Source organism: Stenella coeruleoalba, assembly GCF_951394435.1.
Source record: "Stenella coeruleoalba genome assembly, chromosome: 9".
Lineage (NCBI taxonomy): Eukaryota > Metazoa > Chordata > Mammalia > Artiodactyla > Delphinidae > Stenella > Stenella coeruleoalba.
In genome coordinates, this window is record NC_137155.1 from 8675113 (window position 1) to 8701422 (window position 26310).

Below are 26310 nucleotides of genomic sequence, written 5' to 3' on the forward strand. Positions count from 1 at the left end.
GCCCCTTGGACCCATACGGAGTCTTGCAGCACCTGACTCTCCTTCCTTCATGTCTCTGTCCCTTCTCGGGCCACCCTCCTCTGTCACCACTAGAGACCTATCTGCCTTGTCCACCACAAAACAGAGGTGCCAAGAGGAAACACAGGCTCTCCTCACAGCTCAGATGCAGGCATTCAGGAGGTAACTCAGTGAGAGGCTGGTACAGCACGGGGTCCTGTTGGTTCTCCTGGTGCCACGGCTTCGCTCCTTCCTCCCTGGCAGGACTTCACATGGTTATCAACAGGTATTTACTGAGCTCCTACCATGTGTCACCTCTGGCCCATGGAGTTAACCCACAAGCAGGGTAAACAGACAGCAGGTACCAAACTTAACGCATAGGTGAGTCACAGAGTGCCCTGAGGATGCTTCATAAGCACTAAGGAGAAAAGAAAAAGGGGTGAGGACGGGAGGCGTAGGGTGGGGCTACTGGGCACGGGTGCAATTTCAGGGGCCACTCAGTGATGTGGAGAAGGTAGTATTCCAGCAAGGACTTGACGGGGTCAGACGCCCATCATTCTGGGATCACTGTAGCAAATTGCACAGGCCCCCGAACCTGCAGCTGTGCTTAGAGAGGTTGGGTCCCCAGCTAAGTGCTGCGTGGCTGGCGTGGCAGATAAAGTGGAGTGACTGAGTGGAAGCAGTAAGTAGGAGCTTAAGGAAGGATAGATAATTCTGGAACTCTCTCCCTCTGTCTCATTTCAGTATATCTAGCAAGTCAGCGAAGATTTGTACTGTCCATGGTCACTTTCAGAATGATCCTACCTGCTGTCTCATCGGGTCCCGACTTTTGAAATAAACACATTTATGCCCGTTTCACGGACGAACAACAGATCACTCTTCAAAATCACGATTCTCCAAAGAACGGTCTGGAAAAGAATTAAGAAATAAGACAGGGGAGTTTAACTAGGCGATATCTCGTTTCCATCTCTGCACATCCATGATCACAATGATCTGAAACGTCAACATTCTGCTTCTTCCACCACTTACATTTTCAAAACTTAGGCCAAATCACACTGGCAGGCATTCTCTGAGGACATCTACCCGCCCAGATAGGTGCTGTGAGGCCTGACAAACGTGTAAGCTGCAGTCTGAGTTTGCAAGCAACTCAGCAAAGTAATTTACACATAAAAATGCAGACCTTCTTGTATGTAAGCAACACTATTAAGGAAAGTGCAGGAGGTAGCTGAGTGCGGAAGATAACCGCTCTCGGACACCACTGTCCTGGGTGGTGGTCCCGACTCGGCCCTGGGCAATCACCAGCCCCTACCTGGCCTTCTGAGCTGTCCCTTCCTCAGCCACGTGCCCCAGGTCCCGCTGGAGTCCCACAGTTCTGTGAGAGGTCTGCCCTCAGTCACAAGCATCTATCTGGCCTTTTCCCGTTTTCTAACCCTCTTGACAATTTTACCCAATGAAGATCACACCAAAGGAGGCAAGAATCAACAAGACAGGATTCCACCCCAGGGATACTAAATCAAAAGCAAACTGAGAAATGTCTTTGCATTTAGTGAGTCCTGAATATTTTGTGTGCCAAGCTGGATGCACAGCCTCTGATGCTGGAACCTCACAAGAATCCGTCTGTGTGCTCAGCTGACCTTGCTGGTATGTGCTGGTCTTTTTATGGGGTTGCTTTATACGGACCATGCCGTTCCTTGTCTTGTGTGAGGCAGCGCCTCGCCCCGGCGGGCGCGTGCTGAGTACTGTGTGGTCAGAATCCTTCTAGAACTTCTTAGCTAAGAGCAAAATGGCTTCGCCTGCTCATTCTATTTTCAACTTATTTCTGTCTCTTCCCTGTACGGTTTCTGTTGTTCCAGAAACAGGCCTGGACTCAGATCAGAAAGATGCAAACGCTAGCGTTGAGTTAGTCCCAGGCCAGTGTTCAGATTCTCTGAGCTTTGGACCTCTGAAAAGCGACAGGGATACAGTGCCTGTTTTGATAAAGTGAAAGAATTGTGGAAATGCACGTAGCCCGGCACGCGCCTGTGCACGTTTGCCGGAAGACTTCCCACCCTGTTCTTGTCTTATCTTTTATCGTTTTTAAACAGGAGACGGCTACCCTCATCTCTTCTCATCCCACACTGAGCAAAAACAATGATAGAGAGCCCGATCAGGAGCAGAGAGTAAACAAAGTAATGAGGACTGACAGGGACACGGTCAACGCTGAGTTCCAGGAAACCCCTCTGGCTGCGGCACGAAGGGCTGGGAGACAGAGATGCTAAGACGCGCTGGGTTTGCTGAGGATGGAGACCCGGGTGGGAAGGGAGGGCCAGCAAAGTGGCACAGCTCCCAGCCTGCTGGCTGCCTGCACGAGGCTGCAACTCGGTGATCTGGGAAGGAAGGAAGGTTTGGAGGAGAGGATGGAGGGACGCCGAGCCAGACGCACCTGCCATCTGGAGCGGCAGCTATTCTGAGTCCCAAGCTGCAGAGTGGAGCAGGGTGTCCCCAGAGCCATGGAAGAGAAGGTGCTGGAGGGGAGGGAGGAGAGAGAGGGGCAGGCAGAGGCTTCGCGGGGCTGGGAGGCAGATGCAGGAAGCAGATGCAGGCGATGGGAGGGTAACCAGCATTTGTCCACTTCTGCCAGGTGTCCTGGTGCAGCCACCAGCCGAGCCGTGCAGAGCCGAGGGGACCCATGGCCACAGAGCCCAGAGTCCCAGCATCCCCACCGGGTCAGAGAGCAGAGTACGGCCTCTTCACCTGTGTTCCCAGTGGGAGGGGTGCCCACTCCACCTTCCGCCTCCAATGGGAGGACTTTTACTCTTTAGATGGAAACTGGCAATGCTGCTCTGCCTTTTCAGTCTGCAGAAGTCCCATCACATGCCCCTCACCGCGGCTGCCCCTTGAAGACACACGTGTTGCCCACGTCTGCATTTCTTCAACACGTCCTAGCCTCCCAGTTGGTCCTGCCACACGTGCTGTCCAGGTGCTGAGCACTGACCCCCCAGACTCACCATGACATCCTGTGCGCCTCCCAGGGCTGCAGTTATGTCTCCACCCCCAGACCCCACCCTGGTGCATTTGGGGGTTTTAACCCAAAAGCAGAGCCTGATAGCCGCCCTCCCTATCCTATCTCACTGTCTGTCTTCCAATCGCCACAGAACATAAAAGCAACTAAAATGGAGCTGACACCTTCTTCTAAGAAATGGAAGATTCAAAAATGCTTTTTGGGGGGCTTCCCTGGTGGCGCAGTGGTTGAGAGCCCACCTGCCGATGCAGAGGACATGTGTTCGTGCCCCGGTCCAGGAAGATCCCACGTGCCGCGGAGCGGCTGGGCCCGTGAGCCATGGCCGCCGAGCCTGCGCGTCTGGAGCCTGTGCTCCGCAACGGGAGAGGCCGCAGCGGTGAGAGGCCCGCGTACCGTAAAAAAAAAAAAAGGCTTTTTTTTAAAAAAAGCTTTAAATAAATGACAAGAGCAAGAACAAGCTGAAAACTCATCATGAATGAAGAAATTTAAATTCCATTTTTATTAAAAATAAAATAGAGAAGTGTTGCTTTCTGTGATGAAACATGTCTCTCACTTTCAAATCTTCATTAAAGTCTCAAAGTTTCCCCCAAATACCCTGTTTTAACACTGCAGCCTGTGTCATAGGGTTATATGTCTGAGTGAGAAAACTACCCCCAAAATACCCATTCTGTCTAAACCAGCATAGAGATTTAATGCAATTTCATCCCAATGGCCTTTGTTTGAACTAAACAATAGATTCTAAAATTTATCTGAGAAAATAAATAATGAAATTGTGAGGAAACTTTTTAATATGAAAATTAATGAGGGAGCTTCTTTTTTATCGAAGTATAGTTGACTTACAATGTTGTGTTGGTTTCAGGTGTACAGGAAAAGGGATTCCGTTCTACATATAGATATCCTTTTTCAGATTCTTTTCCATTATAGGTTATTATAAGATATTGAATACAGTTCCCAGGAGCTTCTCCTTTGAGATAACTTTAAATGATTACGAAAAAAGAGGAAAGTTATTTTAAAAAGAAAAAGCGTGTGTGGCTTCCCTGGTGGTGCAGTGGTTGAGAATCCGCCTGCCAATGCAGAGGACACAGGTTCGATCCCCGGTCTGGGAAGATGCCACATGCCGCGAAGCAACTAAGCCCGTGTGCCGCAACTACTGAAGCCCTGGCGCCTAGAGCCTGTGCTCCGCAACAAAGAGAAGCCACCGCAATGAGACGCCCGTGCACTGCAACAAAGAGTAGCCCCCGCTCGCCGCAACTAGAGAAAGCCCGCGCGCAGCAACGAAGAACCAATGCAGCCAAAAATAAATAAATAAATTTTTTTAAAAAAGAATAAACACGTAAAGCTTCTCAGCCATCTCCAGAAACGTGCTTCTCCCCTGAAGGCCAGGCAATAACGCGGTTTGCGGTCCATCCACTGGCCTTGCCTTTGACTCTTCCCGTCGTGGGCAGGGTCCTTTGAGGAGGAGCCCCTCTCAGTGAACCAGATGTTGGAGGTGCAGATGTGGCTGACACACAAGACGCAGCTGCTATTCCCCTGATTTAGTGCAAATGCACCCATGCAGAGCCCTCACCCCACCACCCCCGACTGGGCCTGTTTTTAGGTGGGAGGTTCTGTCCTGTGGACAGAAAGGAGAGGCAGTGGCCTAACTCTCCAGACGGCCAATTCCAGCTCTTCTGGGCACTCGTGGTTTGGGAGCAAGGCTCACCCACCCACCCCTGCCGAGTAGGCTGGTCTCTCCGCCACGTGGGCAGGGCTTAGGGGAGCTTTCCTGAGCCTTATTCCCACCTCTGTTCCGACGTGGGGAGAGGATGTTAACACCGGTCACTAGTGCGCTCATTGCACTAACCGCTCTGCCGTTGTCACAGGCATTCGAGTTAGCCGGGTCCTGCCGCGGCTACCGCGCTCCTCGTGGGTGAAGTGAGGGGTGAGACAGGAGACGGTTAGAGAGGGCCTTCTCCACAAGCATTTTCTGGCACAGACAACCTTCTGTTTTTCCAGACACGCTGTCCCTAATGAAATGTGCAGCTACGTTTGTTTTCCCCGATGAGGCTGAGTACCAAACGTACCACAATGACTGTGTTTAAACCATAAATTGCTTATGATCCAAATGTTCATATTTCTCAAGCCATGAATCATCATTTTAGTAATAGTAGTTGGAAATGGCCATCGTGTGTGTGTGTGTGTGTGTGTGTGTCTGTGTGTGTGTCTGTGTGTGTGTCTGTGTGTGTGTGTGTATGAGAGAGAGAGAGAGAGAGAGAGATGGGGGCCATTAAATGCCATATGGCCTCAGTTTAAAATCAGGTGACCTTATTTACATTTTCCAGTGTTTTGTGAAAAAAGATCAGTTGAGCCCACTTAAGGAACATTGGCGATGTCTGTGCCTGGAGCCGTGCCCTCCTTCTTTGGGTATGGGAGCTGGGCCCCGGCTGCTGCGGGATGAAGCCGGCTGGGTAGGTCTCTGAGCTCGTCCAGAGCAGGGAGGGTCCGCAGTGCTCGCTTGCCTAGCTGGTTTGGACAGAGTGGGGGCGGTCCCTCCCTCGACACCGACCCAGCCCGTAGCCCCAGCCAAGCAAGCTTCCCACAGGGCGGGCGGGTGAAGCACCAACACGGGGAGCCACAGGCTTGCACGAGGTCACCACTTCCTGACATTCAGGGGACAAGGCGGCTCGTTGGCCGGAGGGAAATTGGAATGAGGAGAAGGCCGCGGGAGTGGGCAGGGCAGAGCTAGAGTCTCAACTGCACCCAGGCCAGGTGGGCAGCTCACCTGCTGTCTGAAGCAGCCGGTGCCTCTAGCATCACGCCTGGCTGATTTGCTGGGCAGATCTTGCCCGGTGTGGCTGGGGAGCAGAAGAGAACGGAGGGTCACCAGACACCACATGCCCTCCCATGAGGACCAGCTGGCTAGACCCAGTTCATGGCCTTCGCCCGAGGACCTGCGGGGCCATGGCTTCTGGTTCTGCCTCTTCACCCAGCGCCCCCTCCCTTCATATTGGCTCGTCCACGGTCCAGCTCCAAGGCTCCTCTCCTTTCTCCCACCCACACGTGAAACAAGAATCCTCCACATCTCTGGGCTTCCCCCCAACACAGCCGTTTTGGGCATCCCTGCATTACCATGATGTGTGCATACCTTGGACATCCTCAGTTAAATATTGTCTCCAGTAAACCCAAGTGGGGGCAGCATCGGGCACGGAGCCAGCTCCTCTGACCCAGATGCTGCTTGACTGAGAGGAGGCCCAGGTGAGCGGCGTGGCTGAGGCCTGCCCAGGGCCAAGCCACCAGTCATGGGGACCCGGAGAGCTATGTTTGCTGCTACAAAAATGGATTAAAGGGACATTCTCCACCTATGTAGCGGAAGTGCAGGGTCTTCCCTGTTGCTTGGGTTTTATAATGAAGATGGAAGCCAGTTTCTGGGATCCAGGAGAACCCAAGAGACTGCTCAGGGTGTTCTCACAGCCAGAAAGTAATTGAAACACTTTTCAAATAGGCCAGAATGTCCGGTCTGGAAATAGTCTGTGCTTTTTCAAAGTAAAACATATTCACTTCAGATCTCATCCACGGGGGAGGCTTCTCAGGAGCCCTGCTCTGTGCGGGTGATGGGGCTTCGTGGAGGACGGACCAGAGGCTCTCACAGCTTTGCATTTCAGCCCCTCTCAGCCCTACCCCAGAGGGTCTGCGGGCTGCAGGCCTGGTCACGAGGGATCCCGCAGACCATCTTTCAAAACAACAACAACAGTGATGACAATAACAGAGCTGCTAGTTACAAGCATCACCACAGCCAGACGTGGCCTGCCCCCCACTCATCCACAGAGGCCCCAGTTAGCTTGTGCGACTCCACCTGCTTCTGTCCTCGCCCCCGGGGCCCCAAGGTGGGAGAGGAAGCCTAGAGCCCAGCTCCACCTGGGCATTTCACCATCTGTGAAATGGAGATGATGCTGCCTGGCCCGTGTCCCGTTCCCCCCCCCCCGCCGCCCCCAGGGCAGCCTGGCCTTAGGTGTGGCTGGGGCAGTGAGGCTGTGTTCCAGGAGTCCTTCAGTGAACAGGAGGCGGCGGGACCAGCCATAGCAGAGAGCTGAGGAGCAAGAGGCCCCAGACGCAGGTGGGAGGCAGCAAGGCCAGAAGGGCTCTGAGGTCCCGCATTTGCCCAAACCAGGCCAGGCCTGGCGGTCTTTCCAGTGTCAGGGCGGAGACTTCCAGCCAGCCCCCTCCCTCTGTCCCAAAGAACAAAAAACTGGCACTCTTCTTTTCCCTCTTTAGCCTGTGAACTCCACCCCCTCCCCGGGGGGCACGGGCCTCAGACAGAGGACGAGGAACACAGCCTCGAGGTGTCTGTGCTGACCCCAGGGCAGCTGCAGTAACCTCCCACCGCGGACAGCTTCAGGGGCCCAGGCACACCCACCCCACTCCGCTCAGCTAAATGTGGACCCTGACTGCCCCCGAGGGCATCCCAGGACCCCTGTCCAGATGGTGCTGGACCCAGCAGGAGCCCCTCCCCACGCGGACCCCACATGCATCCCAGCACCCCTCCCACCAGTCAGGACAGCCGGTGTCCCCGACGGGCTCTGTCCTCCCGTCACACCCACAAGGAGACAAACACACCAACCTTCACCTCCATCTGACTGTGAGAGGTGAGAGGGTGGGCTTTCCACAGGACCCCAGAGCACCCGTCTCTCCTGCCAGCCCTGGTGACTCCGGCTGGCCCCCGGGCTCCATGCGTACCCACGTGGGCTGCAAGCCTCCCACAGCAGATGATGGTGCCAGGAGCCTTAGGCACAGCTAGACGTTCAGGGCTCCAGACTAGTTAGCCAGAAAGCATTTGTTCCCCCTGAAATAATATCGGTCTGAGGAAATAACCCCAATAAAAAGTGAATGCCCTGACCGACTCATCTATAGCCACTTTGGGGAAGCCCCCAGGGGCCTCAGTCTGACCCTGGTGCTCATAGCAACATGCAAACTTCTCCCGTCTCCGCTCCCTCATTGGCACGCGGTCCCGGTGAGGAGTCGAGTTGAAGCCTCCTCAAGGGGCTTGGACAAGTCCACCAGTCACGGAGAGTTGTCTGCCTCCTTTTTCCATGCTCCCAACACGCCAGGAAGAAAAGGCACCCTAGAGCCCTGCAGGAAGCCAGCCAGAGGAAACCATGCCCCCTTCCCCAGAGCAGGTGCCGGGGGACATCTCAGGGCAGGGTGGAGGGAGGGGACTCCGGACTGGATATCAGGTTGACGTTTCGGTGTGGACTCCATGGGATTTTCACATCAGAGAGTGAGTCCTAATCACTTACAGAGATTCTTCAGGCCATGAGATCTTCCTGAGATGTCGTGCTGTGGGAACTAGGAGACATGAAGACAGCCTTTGCAGGCAAACAGCCATTTAAGAAGGCTCACTGTGCAGTACATCGGTGACACAAAGATTCTTTTTTTTTTTTTTTTTTGCGGTAGGCGGGCCTCTCACTGTTGCGGCCGCTCCCGTTGCGGAGCACAGGCTCCGGACGCGCAGGCTCAGCGGCCATGGCTCACGGGCCCAGCCGCTCCGCGGCATGTGGGATCCTCCCGGACCGGGGCACGAACCCGTGTCCCCTGCATCGGCAGGCGGACTCTCAACCACTGCACCACCAAGGAAGCCCGATTCGTATGTTTTTAATGATGGCAGTTCCAGGGAGCTAATGAAGCTGACGGGAACAATTCCTGTGCCCTATAGAGGTACACATATAAATAATCCAATACGCCACTGGCTGCTGGACACATGCCCGTATAATCCCCCTATCTGTTTTCTGAAGCCTACTAGTTCAATGACTATTAAAACAGGAAAGCATGTGGACGCTAACGGGAAGATATATCTTCCTTATCTACACGAATGGAAACACTCACAGTCACACTCGGGGCTTATTCAAGTCACGATTGTAGTGTTTGGAGAAGAACCTCCAGTCTTTTCTCATCCTACTATCTCAGCATCCTATCCACCATACCAGGCAACAGGGCCACCAAATACTTCCTACGAGCCAGGCACACCAGGTGGAATTTCCGCATACCCATCCAGATACCCTTCCAATCCCAGTGGTGACCCAGGCCGTCCTTACCCACCTGGCGGTCAGCATCCTGCCACCACAGGTTCCCAGTACCCTTCCCAGCCTCCTGTGACCACTGTTGGTCCCAGGAGGGATGGCACAATCAGCGAGGACACACTGCCCGAGCCTCTCTCATCTCAGCAGTCAGTGACAAACTGAGATGGCGGATGAAGGAGGAAATGGATCGTGCCCAGGCAGAGCTCAATGCCTCGAAACGAACAGAAGAAGACCTGAAAAAAGGTCCCCAGAAACTGGAAGAGATGGTTACCTGTTTAGATCAAGAAGTAGCTGGGGTTGATAAAAAACATAGAACTTTTGAGAAAGAAGGTTGTAGAACTCAGTTCTACTCTGGAGAAAATGGAAAATCGATCTGAAAACAATGATATTGATGAAGTTATCATTCCCACAGCCCCACTATACAAACAGATCCTAAATCTGTATGCAGAGGAAAATGCTATTGAAGACACTATCTTTCACCTGGGAGAAGCCTTGAGGCGGGGAGTAATAGACCTGGACGTCTTCCTGAAGCATGTATGTCTTCTGTCCTGCAAACAGTTCCAGCTGAGGGCATTAATGCAGGAAGCAAGAAACACTGCCAGTCCTAGTGACCTCTACTGCCTCCTGTGATACCAGCTGGAGATTGAGCTCTTCTAAAGCATCCTTGTCTTCTCTTCCTTTCTCTTACATCAGTAGGTGCCCAGAATAAGTTATTGCAGTTTATCTTTCAAGTGTAAAATATTTTGAATCAATAATATATTTTCTGTTTTCTTTTGGTAAAGACTGGCTTTTATTAATGCACTTTCTATCCTCTGTAAACTCTTTTTGTGCTGAATGTTGGGACTGACTATGCTAAATAAAATTTGTTGCATTAAAAAAAAAAAAGTATGAGGCATTCACTTTCTCCACATCCTTGTCACTTGTTATTATAACACTTGTTATTATCTGTTGTTGTTTTTTTTAGCCGTACTAGTGGTTATGTAATTGGATCTCGTGGTCGATATTTTCATTTCCTTAATGATGTTGAGCATCTTTTCAGCAGCTATTCAAATTTTTGCCCGTTTGCTGCGCTATTTATTTTATTTTTACTAAGTTGTAAGAGTTCTTTTTATATTCCTATATAAACCTATATATAGGTCCTCCAATTTTGTTTCTCTTTTTCAGGACTGGCTATTCTGAGCATTTGCTTGTTCGCTTCTGCAAGAAAAACTGCTAGGATGTCATAGGATTTGTGTGGAAACTATAGGTCAGTTTGGGAAGAACTGTCATCTTAACAATATTGCTTATAATATCTTAACAATAGCTTAACAATTCTAATTCATGAACTTAAGCATCTCCCCATGTATTTTGATCTTAATTTCTCTCAACAGTGTTTATAATTTTTGGTGTATGTTTTATACTTTCTTTTTAAATTTTATTCCTAAGTATTTATTATAAATGGAATTGTTTTCTTAATTTCATTTAAGATTGTTTATTGCTAGTATGCAGAAATACAATTGAATGTTGTATATTGATTTATATCCTGCAATCTTGCTGAAGTTGTTTTTTAGTTCATGTCGGTTTGTGTGTGTGTATGGATTACTTAGGATTTACGCATCTGAGATCATATCATCTGTGAATAAAGACGGTTTTACTTCTTCCTTTGCAATTTTAATGCCTTTTATTCCTTTTTTTGCCTTAATGCACAAGCTAGAACTTCCAATGTTGAATAAAAGTAGTGTGATTGGATGTCCTTGCCTTTTTCTGAGCTTAGGAAGAAAATATATAGTCTTTCACATTTAAAGATGACACTAGCTATAAGTTTTTTATAAATGCCCTGTATCTAGCTGAAGAAGTTTTTTCCTATTCCTAGGTAGTCCAAAGTTTGTATCATAAATGGGTGTTGGATTTTGTCAAATGCTTTTTCTGTCTATATCATGGTTTTTGTCTTGTTAGTATTCTGTACTAATTGATTTTCAGCTGTTAAATCAACCTTGAATTCCTGGAATGAATTCCATTTGATCATGTGTATAATCCTTTTCATACATTTCTTGATTTGGTTTGCCAATATTTTTTGAGGATTTTTGTAACTATATTCCCAAGGGATGTTGGTCTGAGTTTTCTTTTCTTGTGATGTCGCTGTCTGGCTTTGGTATCAGAGTAATAACTGGCCTCATAGAATGAGTTGGGAAGTATTCCCTCCTCTCCTATTTCCTGGAGGAGTTTGTAAAAATTCGCAGTATTTGTAGTCTAAATGTTTGGTAGAATTCGACAATGAAGCCATCTGGGTCTAGGCTTTTCTTTGTGGGTAGAGTTTTAGTTATTAATTGAATGCCTTACGTCCTATACTACATTCCCCAGAATGCCCTTTCCAGTACCTTTCTGGCTACAGCATACTGCAAGGGATGGTCCCTTGTGATTGGAGGACGTAGGGAGGAAAATGCCATTTTGTAGCATACATGCACCTTCTCTCCGTTATTCAATCAAATACATTGTAATTGCTGCTGTGAAGGGATCTTGTGGAAGTAATTAGAGTCAATTAGTCAATTGCCATTTAATCAAAAGGAAGATTATTATGGGTGGATCTGATTTAAGTAGTTGGAGGTCCTTTAAAGGAAGGTCTAGGTCTTCCCTGAGCTCAGAAACCCCAAGGAGTAGTATAGAAGGAAAATTGCAGAATCTTTGTACGTTTGGGGACCTCCACACTCACTTTGTTGGCGGTGGTCTGTTGATTTACCTCACTGGCATGAAGCAGCAGCTGGTCCTGCAACTGCTTCTCAATTGTTTTATGGCCTAGACATGGCCTTTCCTCAAGAAGAGTCCATGTGTGCTTGAGAGGAAAGTGTGTTCTCCTGTGGTTAGGGGAAGTGTTCTATAGAGGTCGGTTGGGTCAAGTTTGTCAATAGTGTTGTACGAATCTTCTGCATCCTTGATTTTCTGTTTAGTTGCTCTATCCATTACTGAGAGAGGGGTACTGAAGTCTCCAAATCTTATTGCTGAATTGTGTATTGTTTTCCCTTGAATTCTGTGGGGTTTTACTTATTATATTTGGGGGTTTTGTTGTTAAGTGCATATATATTTATAACTATTCTGCCTTCCTGATGAATTTTCCCTTATGTGATTATAAAATGACCCTTTGTCTCAAGACCTATTTTGCCTGATAATTCACTCCAACTGTCTCGTTGTTGTTTGCATGATATATCTTTTTTCCATACTTTTATTTTTAACCTGTTTGTGTCCTTGAATGTCAGTGCATGTCTCTTATAGACAGCGTATAATCGGTTCTTATTAACTTGTCTACTATGACAGTTTCTGTCTTTTGCATGGTGTGTCTATCCACATTTAATGTTATTATTGGTATGATCGGATCTACGTATTCCATTTGTTATTTGTTTTGTATATATCTCGTGTCTTTTTTATTCTTTCTCCTTTATTACTTTCTTTTGTATTAAATATGTTTTCCTACAGTGCCTTTTCATTCTTTTAGTGAATTTTTTACTACAATGTTTGAGTTCTTTTCTTAATGATTGCTGCATGGATTTCAACATGTATCCTGATTTACGACAATTTAGTTCATATTAATAGCACCTTAATTCCAGTAAAATATAGAAATTTTTCTCCATCATTGCTTTATTCCCTTCCCCCATTTTATGCTATCATTGTCATCTATAGCATGTCTATATATGATATAAACTTAACAATACAGTGTTATTATAATTATTATTATTGTTACTATAATAATCTTATATTTTTTAAGTTTTTAAGGAAGAAGGAGAAATTGCATTTTAGAATCTCTTAGATTAACTTCCCACTACTCTTAATTTCTTCCTGTGGGTCCGTATGACGCTTTGGTTTCATTTCCTTGTTCCAGTTTATTTCCATTCCTTGTCTTCTCTTTTTTTTTTTTGCGGTGTGCGGGCCTCTCACTGCCGCAGCCTCTCCCGCCGCGGAGCACAGGCTCCGGACGCGCAGGCCCAGCGGCCACGGCTCACGAGCCCAGCCGCTCCGTGGCATGTGGGATCTTCCCGGACCGGGGCACGAACCCATGTCCCCCGCATCAGCAGGCGGACTCTCAACCACTGCGCCACCAGGGAAGCCCTAGTGTAATTGTCTTTTAAATCGGTTTCTTAAATTGTCTTTTAAATCAGTTTTAAATCAGAGATTTTTTTTTTTTTTTTTTTTTTTGCGGTACGCGGGCCTCTCACTGTTGTGGCCTCTCCCGTTGCGGAGCACAAGCTCCGGACGCGCAGGCTCAGCGGCCATGGCTCACGGGCCCAGCCGCTCCGTGGCATGTGGGATCTTCCCGGACCGGGACACGAACCCGTGTCCCCTGCATCGGCAGGCGGACTCTCAACCACTGCGCCACCAGGGAAGCCCTCCCACGATTTTTTAAACCGAGTTTCAGTAGACTTTCTTGAATTAATGCTTCTCAACTTGCTGTATGACTTTGACCAATTTGACAGAAACCTTAAGGGATTATTTTTGACAATTTTGTCCAGTATTGTGTAGGCCTTGTGGGAGACAGGATTTGCCAAGCTGTTCATTCAGACCTTCCAGAAGTCTTGCCCCAGACAAGGATTCAGATTAGGAAATATTACAAAAAATATCCCCAATGAAAACAGAAGTCTGGGGAAATATCATAAGTATAAACAATAAGAAAACTCCTTTGTTATCCAAAAGCATAAACTTTTGTATTTTAATGTCTGACCCGTATAAGCAAGGTCCCATGAGCCTGCACTATAACCACAAAATGAAGCCTCGTTTTAATCATCAAATTATGATGGCATGAGCTTTCCCTGGCCTAACTGGGAGATATTTGCTCTCTTCAAAATTGTTCCCAACGACTTCGAGAGTTCTCCAGACACGTGTCCCACATCTGCTCAGGAGCCCACCCTTCAGGATTCCCCAAGGCTTCCTCTTCCCGTTTCACATCTAACATCCTATAAGATGACCACTCTTCTGGGTCTAACTGCCACCCATGGAGACCAGCTGAATGCTCCCTCAACGAGGGACGCAGCCCCCTGCTCAGTTCCTGCATCTGAACTGTGTGCAGACTTTTCCAGTTTCCCCCAGAACAACTGTGGCTCTCATCAAAGCTTTAAGAGAGCTTAATTGAGGCGAAGTTGTATGAGTGACAGTTCTAAGCGAGTTGAGGTTCTAATTATGAACAGCAGAACGGACTCCGACTGATTCAATAGTAAAAGGAATTCATCGAAAAGCTATTTAGCAGATTGGAATATGAACAGGAGCAAAGGGAGAGCGGAAGCATGGACCACGGACGGAACAGCCCTCAGGAAGCCCCCTGTACACGCTGATCTGTGGACAGTACAAATGGCACTGAGCCCCCGGCACCACCACCTACCTCCCTGACAGTGGCTGCAGTCACATCCTTCCGTTCCATCCATCCTGCCAAGGATGCTCCTTTCCCAGCTTTGCCTCCATTTTCAAGCATCTGACAGACCAGGGTAAGGTCACATACCCACTCAACTGCAGCCAGAGGCCTGGCTTTGGGGCTACAGGAGGGGGTGGCCCCTTGGAGCCCTCAGACCAAACCTGAGCCCGGAGCTCTTTTCCAGGACAGGCTACATCTTGCTCATCCTGTGTCCCTGTGCCTGACCCACAGCCTGTGCTCAGTGTGCACTCATTGAAATAAACTGAGAGATATTCATCCTCAGAAATAAAAAGTCCACACACCAATGGATACGCTACCTTTGATAAAAAGAAAGCAGATTTTTTTGTCATCGCCCCATCCGAGGACATGTTCCAGTTTCCATCTTGGCTTCTGCGTCTCAGCTACCGAAGACCCAGTGAGAACCACTCTCCCCATTGACATCATTTAACCACAGATTCAAGGAGAAGCGATGCTGTGAGGCGGGGGCTCTTTCCTGTGTCTGCAGAGATCAGTGCCAAAGAGGAGAGTCCTTGCCTTCTATACTAAGCCCCCAAGGGACTCTGAACAGGCAGGGGGGAAGGGGCTAGTCCATGGCCACACAGCACATTGTGCAGGAGCAGATGTCCAGACTCCTGAGGAAGGGAGAGATCCTTCCATTACCTGGCTCTTCCTTATTTGGGACATCGGAGTCTCCACCGGTCAAATGAGTACGCCGAGCTGGCCAGCAAGGTGGAGCCCTCCTGCAATTCCTCTGTCCAGTACTGGCTGTGCCGTCAGGAAGCCCTCCGACCCACCCACGTCTCACCCACAACACAGACTCCTCCTTGACCCCCCAGGAAGGCTCTTGGGAGTAAAAGGAAAGATACATCTAGATGATAGTCCTTGAGGGAAGTCAGAGGTCCAGGAAACTGTCTGGCATGGCTTAAAAGCAGCTACAAGCAACGCTCTGTTCTCCTCCTGCTGAAAATAGCCTTCAGATGAGCACGTCCAGGAGGCTCTGTGACTTCTGTTCTCCAGCAACTCAAAAGATACCTTGAGGTTCCTGCCACCAAAATAGAGCCCTCTGTTGTCTCAGGAGCACATCTCCGAGGACTGCTGTGAGAGCTCCAGCAATCCTCCCTGGAGCTTTGAGGCTGCACGTAGTCCTGATACTCTCAACCCCACATAAATCTGGTCAAGGCTCTGCCTTCCTCTGCTGGTCCTTCTGAGATTGGAGCAGGTTACCAGGAACCAGGTGATGTGCGTGCATCACCACGCATCCTGAAGGCATGGGGAAGGCTGGGCTGTCCTCCCTGTTTGATATATATGGAGACCAGGGTCAGGAGCATGACAGAGCAGGAATCATGGACTTGGAGGCTTTCACAGGGTTAGGGCTTCCCTGGACAGGATAGGCAGTGCCATCTCAACTCAGAATATTTCTTTTTCATTCATTCCTCATTCATTTATGAGTTCAAGAACGTGGACCTCACACCAAGCCTTATGCTGGAAGCAGGGAGGTAAATAAGACACAAAACCAGTCCCCGCATGGCTCAGTGTGGAGAGGCAGTGGTCCCACCAACAAACAGCTCCCCGCACGGTGGGGTCCAGGGACGGATGAGGCATGACCCTCCTGGGGGCACCAGGCTCTGCAGAAATTTCACCAGGAGCGAGGTGAGTGAAATAGCAAACCTCTGGCTGCAAGAAGAGCAGAGACCAAGGCCGGAAGGACTAACGGGACAGGACAGTGCAAGTTCCCCTGTGGTCAGCAGGTGGGGCTCAGTATGGGGGAGTGGAGGCAGGACAGCCAGCTCCCCCAACACCACAAACAAACCCTGGGCACTGAACTTGGCTTCTGGAATCCTTCTTAGAAGTATACTTCAACGCCAGACTTTGAGTTACTGAGGCTACTACAGGTGTTGCTGGAAAGAGCTTCCAGATGAACAGAGCCAAGCAGAAGGTGGACATTGTTTTCTCCCCTGCCATGTTGGACTGCTGAACCAGCCAGTACCTACTGTGGATGTGAAATTGGGAAAAAACAAGCACTGCATTCAAAGAGAGTAAACCGGGCTTCCCTGGTGACGCAGTGGTTGAGAGTCCGCCTGCCGATGCAGGGGACGCTGGTTCGTGCCCTGGTCCGGGAGGATCCCACATGCCGTGGAGCAGCTGGGCCCGTGAGCCATGGCCGCTGAGCCTGCGCGTCTGGAGCCTGTGCTCCGCAACGGGAGAGGCCACAGCAGTGAGAGGCCTGCGTACCACAAAAAAAAAAAAAAAAACGGCAAAGAGAGCAAACCACACTTGGCAGGATATTTATTTTCATTAGGATAACTCCTCATCATTCTAAGCAACTGTGATAGACACCATCTCAGCTTTAACAGATGTAATTTTGAGAATTAGCAGTGTGCTGTGGGGTAGAAGGAAAGGTATCTGGCATCTGGAGACAAGATTAAAGCTAATGTTCCACCCTAAGAGTCGACATTAACAGACTCAAAAATGTAATTCTTGTCTCCCAGTGTCTGGTAGCGAGCCACTGCACCTTATTGCATGTATTTTAAAATTCATTCAAGTGTGGAATAATTGATGATTAGAGAGCTGGCAGAAAGACTTGTGTGTAACTCAATTTGAGGGGCTTTTCACATGCTAGGGGACATAATAAAATAAATAATAAAGCAGCTACCAGATGACGAATCAATTCGAGTGTCAATCCCACACCAGGAACAGAAGAGTCTAGAAGCACTGTGACCGTTGCCTAGAGCAGCCCTATCACCCACAGCACCACCATCATGGGTCCCTTGACATGACGCCAAGATGACCATGACCACGTTAGCCCCAGTGCCACCCAAACCACCGTGCTCACCCTCTGCACCATCATTATTCACGTCTCACTTTCTTCCTAACCTACTGACCTCTGAAATCGAGTGCCCTGGGGCTATCCTCAGACCTCCTGCTCTCTGTGTCCACCCTCCTGCAGTCCAGTGGCTTTGAACACCAGCAGTTTCAAGGCCAACTCCATGTGCACGCCATTCACTTGAAGTTTCTCAGACTCGACACCTCTGCTCAGTCTCCACACAGAAGTCTAAGACGCATCACAAGTGTAAGCATCCACCAGTTTTGGACTTCAGCCCCCCACCCCTGCTGCCTCCAGCCATTCTCATCTCAATAAATGGCACCTCAACTCTGACCTCTGTAACTGGCTGCGGAGATGGAAACCTGGTACCACATTTATTTACGCCAAGCACAGCGCACCTAGACTTCACCCACAATGCCACATCTCACGGCCCAGCGCACCTGCTGAAACAACGTGATGCCTTCTTAACTCCCCTCCCTCTGCCTGTCCCCTCTTAATTCTGCACAGGAGCCAGCCTCCTTCTTCTAAACACACGTGAGATCTTGCCACTCCCAAACCCAAAGTCTGTTAAAGGGCCTAACCAGATGCAGATGCAGCCCCCCTGCCCTCAGGTGGCACTGCTCTCCATTTTCCCGGAAGGACATGCCCGACCCCCAGCCTCCCACCCTCCCAACATGACAGACTGGCTTCTTCCGCGGAGACTTTGATCTCCTATTTGCTCTGGAAGCCGGGACCACTTCTCACTTCCTTCACCCATGTTCAACATCGCTCTGCCAGAGGAGACTAAGATAAAATACCACGTCACCTGCTGTGCTTTGCCAGCCTACGCCGCTTTGTCTTTCTTCACAGCATCTTTCAGCCTGTTTGGTGTCTGGCTATCCCAATCAAAATGTCAAATCCACGGAGCAGAGGTTGGCCTGTTTTGCTTATTGCCGTCTTCCCACCCATTGCCATCCTGCCCCACGGCAGTCATGGAACGCGTGTTTATCGAGTGGATGAACAGATGGATGAGGAAGTGTGGAAATATCCCTAGTGTTCGTGATGTTGAAACGTTAGTGTCTTCCATGTGGGGCATCTAGACCAGAAGGGGAGACACCAGGTCAGCACCACTAGAAGCGTCACAGACACAAAGAGAAGCACCAGCCCCTGTCTTAGGATCTGGGAGTCACCGTGAAATGGTGGCCAGTGGGCAAGTTCTCACTACATGTGTCCCCACTTCCAGGGAGGGTTTCTGCCAGTGACTGCTTTCAGGAGGTTATCCATAGAAAGGTTCTCCGGGGAGGGGAAGACATTAACGATGTCCAGATAATTCAAGGTAAGTATTAAAAATTAAAAATAGAAACATAATACAACATTTTCAATAACAGACTTGAAAACTAGCAAAGGAGGTCGCTATAGACCAGCCCCACGAGAACTTGAAATAAGGTAAGGCTGCCCTCAAAACCAAACTGCAAAATCAATCCACCACGTCTCAGAGATGTGCCAGGTCATCCTCAAAAGACACGGCGGGATGCAGACGACTTCAGCCAAAATGGATGTGGCACCTGCTATGTGCCTGGAGAGCTTCTAAGCACTTTGTGGTCCTGATGACAATCGTGTGACCTATTTTGCTGACGAAGGCACTGAGCCACAGGGGATGGGAGGGGGGCGGAGGGGAGACGGGGTAAATTGCTCGGCCACCGGCTGATATGCGGCAGGACAGGTGCACAGTGTAGGTGGTTGGTGCCTGAAACACCAGCCCTGGTGACTCCTGGCTGTGACCACCTTGTCTTATCTGAAAGGAGAGGGTGTGTGGTGTGTGTGTGTGTGTGTGAGTGGCTACGGTGGGGCGTTCTGGTGCCACGGAAGCTTAGAACAAGGGAAGTCACAGACATGACGCAGGCAAGGTGGGAGACCTTTACTCCTCTGATCCTCTTGGCAAAGCCGTCCCCCTTACAGCAGGGCAGTACCCTGGACTGACCCCATTAAATAGATGCAGGTTGTCTTACCTGATAGCGTGACAGTCAGGCCCCTATGAACCTCCCTTTCTTCTGGTGCCCATATGGGTCATGTGGGTGGGAATATTCTGGTCCGCACAAATGACATACATTAACAAATTGTCTTATAATTTACTCCTGCGTGTCAGTGGAGGTCATCAGCTTCCCTAAGCCAGGTCAGCAATGAGTGTGGCTGAGACCTCGGTGGATCCTTTCCCCACACACATCCATAAATTTCTAAGAATCCTCCTGGGAGGAAAGGGATTCCGCTTCTGCTCTTACCCCAACTCCGTCCTTGAATACAAGACTGAAAAACACCTCCTGAATGAGAGACTCAACAGCCCCAACCAAAGCTTGTGTGCAGGTGCAGCAATTACATGGGGTTGGATACTTGGGAGGACTCGCGAGACCGCACAGTTTACTCACGAAAGGTGTGGATAAAGGTGAAGATTCCGGGGGAGGAAGGAAGCACAGGCAACCATAGAAAGATGCCGACCCCCAGGATCCTTTCTCAGTTGCAGAAGACATGTTTCACCTTCGAAACATGAACCACAAAGATACGTGTGAGATGTCTTGGAATTGGGGTCACGGCACAATTAACCTGGAGTAGGGTGCTGGCTGTAGCCATAGGGTCCTATCTTGGGTATAGAGCTGTGCACCTAAAGTGATGGAACCTGGGAATAAAGGGCTGTAATACCTGCCAACTGTGGGTTTTTACAGAGAGGTGAGAGAAAGAATGCCTCTCCCAGTCGAAAAAGCTGTCTTTCTGGCTTTGCCCACACCTCCACTCTTGAATCTGTCCCCCTCACTCCACACCCCCTGTCCCCACCCTATTCCAGCCAACTTCACCTCTTACCTGGATCGTTGCAATTGTCCTCCACCCTGGGAGTCTCCACTCTGCACTGGTTCCCTGTGGTGGAGATTGGGGACTGACACATCACATTCATTCCAATTTTTTCCAGGCTGGCCATCCTCTTCCACAGAGGCTGGGGACAAAAAAAATTAGATTTCTCACACGTCTTTGCACCTGTTCCAGTTTCACCAATTAGACGCATCCATGCAAGATATTGAAAGCAGAAGAGGTAGGGACTGAGGACACGGGGAGGGGGAAGGGTAAGTTGGGATGAAGTGAGAGAGAGGCATGGACATATATACACTACCAAACGTAAAGTAACTAGCTAGTGGGAAGCAGCCGCATGGCACAGGGAGATCAGCTCGGTGCTTTGTGACCACCTACAGGGGTGGGATAGGGAGGATGGGAGGGAGATGTAAGAGGGAGGGGATATGGGGATATAGGTATACGTATAGCTGATTCACTTAGTTATATAGCAGAAACTACCACAACATTGTAAAGCAATTATACTCCAATAAAGATGTTTAAAAAAAAAAAAAAGAGGTAGGGGCCCTCCTGCCTCTGTTTCAGCTATTTCGGTTGGAAAAATGGGAGGTTTTTCTGCGGTCACATTCCAGTGTCTATTCCCCTGTGGGCATTTGGAGGCAGGGCTGTATATAGTGACAACAGTGGGTCCCGAATATTGGATCACAACTCAGGTATGTTTTTCCCAGGATGGAGTGCAGAATATGACAATAGAATCTAACTCGATTGTGGAAGTATGAACCAATCTCACTGAAGGGAGTGGGGGAGAGGTCCTGACCTCAGTAACTTTGGAAATGAGTGGAGTCTATACGACTCAAGGCAAAAAGAACAGTACATATATAAGCACTGCACTCTAGTTGGCAAAGTTATTTCCCATGGGAGTACGATTTTACAAGTCTGAAATCACTATGCATATATACTGGAAATGAAAACTTAACTAAATGGATAGAGGATGGTGAGAACCAGGTTTGTCACTGTTGGAGTTAGAAGTTCCAGAAAATCTAGGGAAGGTTAACGTGAACCATGTGGTATGGAGTAAAATTTGGATAGATAACTATGAACTTATGTCTACCCCAATATAGGTACAGATGGATGTGTGTGTGAGTGAGTGTGTGTGTGTGTGTGTGTGTGTGTGCGCACAGGTAAGTATACACACATATGTTTCCCAGCCCCATCTGCTGAGAAAGCCTAGAATCAATGATACTCCTGTAGCAATGAGCACACTCAACGCCCAGATCATGGTCTCTAAGAGCATTCTTCAGTAAAAGGAACCAGGGCTCCTTAAAGAAATGGCTTATTCTAGGACTGGGGCAGGAAATATTGACATATGAGATGATTCTGCAGTATCTTGTGTTATAAAAGATAAGAAAATGCTCAAAAAGCACCAAATGATAGCAGTACACAAAGTGACGTAGGAGCAAACCAAAGAGACTCCTAATGGCCAAAGCTGGAACAATTTGAGTAACAAAATAAGTAATGTAGAATTGGATTATAACACAAAGGATAGCATAAACATCCCTGGGTTCTTGCTGATGTAAATGATGGAATAGATGAGTAGACAGGAGGGAATGGACAGGGCTTCTTGCAGCAGAGGTCCAAGGTGTTTATTTCCCCCTCCACAAGGTGGTGCAGCATTTTTCCCCACCCCTCGAAGGGGGAGAGCACGTAGTAACTTCTTTATGAATAGCACAGTGTGGAAGGGCTGGGGGGCAGGGAGTAACTTCGCAGTGGGGGAACTGGCCAGCAGTACCCCCAATCCCTCTTCTAGTATTTATACTAGAGAAATGAAAGCCAGTGTCCTAATTTTTGTTTTAATTTGTATTATATAATGATTAGTGTTGTTTAGGATAGCCATATGCTTACTTGCAATCCATATATTGTCTTTGAAGTATCTATGTAAAAATTTTTTGCTTATTTTTTATCGGGTTGTCTCTTTTCTTGCCTTCTTTTTTTTTAAATTCTCTTTTTGTCTCTTTTCTTATACTGAGTTTTGAGAGCTCCTTCTACATTCTGGGTACAAGTTCTTTGTCAGACATAAATACTACTTTGGAAATACTTTCTCCCTGTCTGTGGCTGAGCCGTTCATTCTCTTAATGTCTCTCCGAGATCAGAAGTTTTAAATTTTCATGAAGCCCAATTTCTTAGTTTGTCTGGCCGCGGATCACACTTTGGTGTCATATCTAAGGATGCTTTGCTTCGCACAACGCCACAAACACTCATTTCTGGGTTGGCTTCTGTGCTTGATTCCTCTCCTCATTATGGTCCTATTTTCTGGCTTCTTTTCTTGCCTGGTGATCTTGGATTAGATGCCAGCATTGTGTATCTTACCCCGTTGGGCTAGGGGAGTGAGGGGAGATTTGGGGTCGGCCTCCCTGTGTCCCCCAGTCCCTCACTCCTCACAGACACCAGGAGGAAGCATTCCAAGCCCTCCTAGGTCCCTGCCTCCCCTACTCTCCCTCTACTTTGCACTTGCCCATCTTGGCTGGGCAGGGCACATCCCCTGTAAGCAAAGATCACCTGTGCTTTCTCTCCTCTTGAGGCCACTAAAAGTGTCAGCCTGCCATCCCCAGCACCACTGGCCCCGGTGACCTGATGACCATTGAAAGATTTCCCCCCTTAACCCAGGCTTGGCTGCTGTCCTAATGAGAGGAGGGGTCTCCCTTGCTGCAGTGGGAAAGGGTGTGGGGGGGAGAGGAGGGAGCCTAGGAGAAGGGCAAGCTCTACCCCTGCAGGAACATGGAAGGCAGACACAGATGCTTTCTGTGATGAACTATCGCTTTTTTATTCTAAGATTTCTAAGAAGCAATATTTCTACCCTGAGAGCAGCAGTTTCCTTCAGAGACCCGTATGTGATCTGTGTGAGTCTCAGATTCTTCTCCTCAACCTCCACAGCATCAACCCCTGTACCCACACCAGGCTGACTACACAGCCACCCTTCCGCACACCGGCGCAGGCCACAAAGCTTTTCCAACGTTGCCCTGATGGGGTGGGGTGCAAACCCCCCGACTTTCCCCTCTGGCAAGAGTAGACAGGCTGTGGGAGGAAGACTGAAACACAGTTAGGGCTCATGGCACAGGCAAAGGCAGGGTCAGGCTCGGAGCCCACAGGCTGGCCCCAGATCAGAGCCCCACCATCGTCACCACCACCAAGCTGAGGGCAGGAATGAGGGAGCCATGTGCCAGGAAGGGCACCAGTGTTTCGGTGGAAAACCCTCTCGGGTTGGAGTCTTTGACTCCTTTCCTTATTAGCTGGATCAGCCTGGGCAAAGGGCCAGGAAGTGACCTGGCAGAGGACGGGGCACCGGCATCCAGGTGCCTTCAGAGGGGCCACCCAGAAAGAGCAGGGTGATGTTCCAGGGAACCCAGGAGGGGCTGGGGCACAGGCTGGATGGGTCCCCAGTCCCTTCTTCACACTTAGTGCTGGTTTTTCATCCCTCCACCTCTCACCAGGAGACAGAGGGTTTCCTCTCCAGGGAAATGAAGCCAGACAGGATCCAGGTCTGGGGCACAAGAGGCAGGATAGCAGGAGGGGTGGGACGGGAGCAGGTGAGGAGTGAGACCAAAGGCCAAGCATTGTCTGCAAACCCTCCAAAGGGAGAGAGGTCCACACCCCTGGCCAGCTCCCCAAACTCCATCAAGGCCGGGCACCCTTGGAATACAGCCTTTCTGAGAACCGATATCCTCAAAGATAAGGTCTCCAGGTGGGGAGGAAAAGCCTGCCAGTAGCCAGTCTCCACTAAGTAAGTGAACACAGCATTTCCCACCAGCTTTAGAGCACGCAGGCTCAAATGGGAACCTAGCCTCCACAGCAGGCAAAAGGGAAACCCAGAGGAGATAGAGGCAGTGCAGGGGGATAGGATAGAAACCTAGAAAACAAAGTTTCTTTATCTTAGATAGCACTACCAACCAAAGAAATGAACGGGAAGGGCATTGCAGACAAGGGGATAAGCAGAAACACAGTATGCTAGTGAGAAAAACACAAAGCACTAAAATGTTCATTGCCCTTTGCTTTGGTGTTTCAAAATGACTGGGAATTCATCCTAAGAAAATTATACCAAACTATGAAAAGCCCCCATGCTTCATGGCTAATAATCTTCAGCAATAGGAATCAATTTGAGTGGCAACAATAGAAGAAAAGTGAAGCGAATCACAGCCCACCCACGTGAAGAACTATCACGCAGCAAGCCAGCATGATAACTAAAGGACCAAGTAGTAATAACAAGGACATTTGTGATGCAATTACAGGAAATTGTATACAGTCGGCCCTTCATATCAGCAGGTTCTGCATCTGCAGATTCGACCAACCACGGATCAAAACTATTCAGAAAAAAATTCCGGAATGTTCCAAGAAGCAAAACTTGAATTTGCCAAGCTCTGGCAACTACTTACATAGCATTAACGTTGTGTCGGTTATTGTCAGTAATCTAGAAATGACCTGAAGTATACGGAAGATGCGTGTAGGTTTTATGCAAATACTACACCATTTTATGTAAAGCATTTGGGCATTTCTGGACCTTGGTATCTGCGGGAGTCCTAGAACCAATCCCTCGTGGATTCCGAGGGACAACTACATGTGCTGTTTGCACATGTTTAAGACGAGTGCATTCCCAGGGGTAAAGGCTGGAAGAACATTGAAAAATGAACACGTGGCAAGATTGTACGTGAAGTTCATTAAATGAGGTTCTTGTCACATTGCTGATTACTCAGTAAATGAACCTTCTGAAAGCTGAAATGACCTAGCTGATTTTGTGTGTGTGTGTGTGTGTGTGTGTGTGTGTGTGTGTGGTAGTTTAGTGATAGTGTCCCCTGATAGAAGTGACTGCATAACGAGTTGCAATCACCCCTTGCTTCCCAGAGGACACACCCCCAGGCTGTGTACACCAGGCTGCTGGAGGCGAAGGCTCTCAGCAAACTCACACTCCAGCAGATGGTTTCCCACACTGTGTTATATTTATTAACATTTAGCCCAGACTTAATTGACAATACTAAATGCTGGTTCTTTAAACATTCAGTTTCATTATTTGCAATGGTAATTTTGGTAAACACTTTCTATTCCAAAACTCTGTAGTGTGAAATTAAGTTTGTTGGTTAATTAATTGGAAGAATGTAGCAACTTCATTCTGCTTACAGATTGTGGCATTGAAATTAGTGATCTGTAAAATTACTCACAGTACAGCAAAGTCAAAACAATAGAATAAATACACATATCAGCTTTTAGAAACCAGCAAGCACTGAGTTGCCTGCAACAATGTTATTGGAGAATTAACACACTGCCATGTTGGTTGGAGGATATTCTTGTTTTAATAACAAATTCCTCGTTTGCTTATTGCTTTGGGGTCACTATAGCATCCGAATTATCGTCCTGGACAATTTTTCTTACTAATGTTGCATTTGACAGAATGGAAGTTGGAGAGCCTCACCCTAACGGCAGTTGAAAGGAAAAGGTCTTATTCAGAGAGTGGCTTCTAGCTGAAGGTAGTTACATTACATCAGTATTTTCTATCAGCTTGTTATAAATCTTCCAGTTACAAATTATAACGTGAACTACTTCGACCAAGGACATTTTAAATGGTTGACTTCAAAAGATGATCACCAGCATATGTCTGACGGCCATTAGCAGGCCCAGAACATTACCAATTATAATAATGAGACGACTTTTTTTTCACCTATTGAATTGGCAAGGATTAGAAGCACGGATAATCCCAGTGTTAACACAGTGGGTGAGAAAGCATCTGACACACTCTTTGAGGAGTAGAAACTGATACAATATTTATGAAAGCAACTTGGGATCAAAATTGTATCAAACAAGTGTCACAAGCCTCTGTACAGCACCTCCCAAGAGATTCCATATCCGGAAATGTGGCCTTCAGGTGTGATTGTGGATGTGTTGAAAAGTGCACACGTGAGGATTTGACTCACGGGGCTATTTACAATAATGAATTGTCCAAATGATTAATTTTTCATTGATTCTGGCCAACATTATGGTGCTGATTAAATGCATTTACAATGTTCATTCAATGGGGTGATTATGCAAAACGTGGAAATAACGTAGCAGAAGACAATATAACGATACGAAAACCTGTTCATCACATAGCGTCAACTTGTAAAAGCTGCCTGTGTATCCTGCAGGGCAGCCCCCTTTCCTGAAAGCCATGTGTGTGGGTATTGAAAGTGACTCAGAGGTTTACAGGTGGGGCTTCAGGATGGGGCTA

General features: G+C 48.5%; 1 pseudogene across 1 annotated transcript; it reads left to right on the forward strand.

Annotated features, from left to right (window-relative positions):
- The first annotated feature begins 1678 nt into the window (after nt 1–1678).
- Nucleotides 1679–9681, forward strand: LOC307191503 (tumor susceptibility gene 101 protein-like; annotated as a pseudogene). The gene is made up of 4 exons: nt 1679–1733; nt 4861–4912; nt 8607–8689; nt 8795–9681. The product of its transcript is annotated as a tumor susceptibility gene 101 protein-like (transcript).
- The last annotated feature ends 16629 nt before the right edge of the window (nt 9682–26310 follow it).